Source organism: Aplysia californica, unplaced genomic scaffold (assembly GCF_000002075.1).
Source record: "Aplysia californica isolate F4 #8 unplaced genomic scaffold, AplCal3.0 scaffold00018, whole genome shotgun sequence".
NCBI classification, from domain to species: Eukaryota; Metazoa; Mollusca; class Gastropoda; order Aplysiida; family Aplysiidae; genus Aplysia; species Aplysia californica.
This window is the reverse complement of record NW_004797288.1, coordinates 96,756-98,625: the sequence shown is the minus strand read 5'-3', so window position 1 is coordinate 98,625 and position 1,870 is coordinate 96,756. Positions and strand designations below refer to the sequence as shown.

Here is a 1,870-nt window from a genome sequence, read left to right as displayed (position 1 = left end):
TTGTATAATTCTATAGATCTATATGTACGTAGATCTAAAATGTATTTGAAGGCATTCTCTACTTAGATTTTGAAACTAAGTTGTTGCTTTGATTTTTCTTGTATTTAGTTCAGTAGTCTGGTGTTTCTATTTCGTTCCCCTTTAGTATCGATTCCACAATACTTTAAAGCAAAAGTAGTTACCCCGCTGTGTTTTGTTCTTTTAACACATATCAAAAGACGGATTATCGGTAGCTACTATGTGATGCAGCCGTATTCAGGACATAGCAAGGGTTGTAAATTCCGAACTGCGGAGCATACCGGACATTGTCTTACGCTGTACCTTCCAGAAGTGGTTGTGGAGGTTGAAATCCTGCATACAAAGTTGGTGAGAAGATTTCAAGTGACTGAAAATTTCAAGTCCATAGCAAGATTTTGAGATATTTTGATCCATCCACGTAAATGAAAAGACAAAAACTGAAGCCCGTCTATATTTATCCCTTTCTCAAGGCTCACTCCATCGTAGACGTGGTAGACAGCCTTGAGTGGATCAAGTTCCCACAGCCAGTGTTACGAAAGGTGAGGTCTCGTATGGGCTTAGATGTCTGTTTCTGTTCCAAATTAATTTGCCCACGAACCCAGCCAGGGAAACACCAAAACATGTGAGACAAACTGCTGTTGCTGTTGCTGTTGCTGTTGCTGGTGCTGCTGTTGTTTCCATTATTGCCTTTGTTGCTGTTGTTGTATGTGTGTGGTAGTCTATCCGTTCGAAATGTTTAGAGCCCCGAAGAGCTTCTCTTCGCCAGGGCCACCGACTCTCTTGGGTACCGAGTGAGGCAGTCCAACCTCGACCATCATCATCAATAATTTTTTTTTTATAGAGGCACCAGCCATTCATATCCAGGTGCTGTCTTAGCCGCAGTCCAACCTCACTGAATCCCCCCTAAAGAGATGCCAACGCCGGACTTCCGTGGCGGGGCATCTCGGCAGCCAATGCTCCAAATCTTGGGGCTCCTCGCTGCACAATGGACAAACTGGGTCCGATGTTTTGTCTATTCTATTTTTGTACACCCCCAGCCCAGAAAAGTGACTGGTCCTGATTTTTGCCAGTAGTGACTGGTCGCTGTTGTTGTTGTTGTTGTTGTTGTTGTTGTTGTTGTTGTTGTTGTTGTTGGTGGTGGTGGTGGTGGTGTTGTTGTTGTGGGTGGTGGTAGTGGTAGTGGTAGTGTGGTGGTGATAGTGATGGTACTTGCGGTGATGGTGCTTGTAGTTGTGCAAGCGTTCTTTTGTTGTTGTTGTTGGTGGTGGAAACGATTGCTACGGTGGTGGTAGTGATGGTGTCGTTGGTGGTGTGTTTTCTTTGTTGTTGATTGATTTGTGATGCCCTTCTAAACATGATGAAGATCATTGCGAATGCCTGACTGTCGTTTTTAAATAAGACACTTGGCTTAGAGGAAAGGTTCCTCCCTGAAAGGAGACAAATCATTCGGGGCTTTTTCGTGTTTGAAGTTCAAACTTCAACGTGACACGAAAAGATACAATTCGTAAAAGATCCAACTCGTAGAAGACTGACCCATTTCATAGCCATCACATTCACTCATCCGAGAAGGTGACCACCGATCATACGAATACATGAACAGGAATGGTAGAACTACCTAGATAACACCATATGGTTGTTTAAGAATAAGATGTTTCGCTTTTGATTTCACCGTGACACAGGCTTAAACTACTTTCAACTTCGACAAAGTCGCATTGGCTTCTTTTTCCGTCTTTTTTTCATTCGCTTTCTATCTATATCTATAAAAAAGACAACAACTAATGCATGTACCTTATAAGGGAATAATCGATGTTTCACGTACTCTTTGAGAACTTTACTTTTATCTTTTCCACCC

The 1,870-nt window shown here is 42.6% G+C and overlaps 1 long non-coding RNA gene across 1 annotated transcript in view; it reads left to right on the top strand.

The window, feature by feature from the left end:
• Positions 1–498: 498 nt before the first annotated feature.
• LOC106012721 overlaps positions 499–1,870 on the top strand; it is a 4,212-nt gene continuing 2,840 nt past the window's right edge. Inside the window, exon 1 of the long non-coding RNA XR_004858928.1 lies at positions 499–557. This is a non-coding gene — a long non-coding RNA (uncharacterized LOC106012721). The remainder of the gene's footprint in view (positions 558–1,870) is intronic.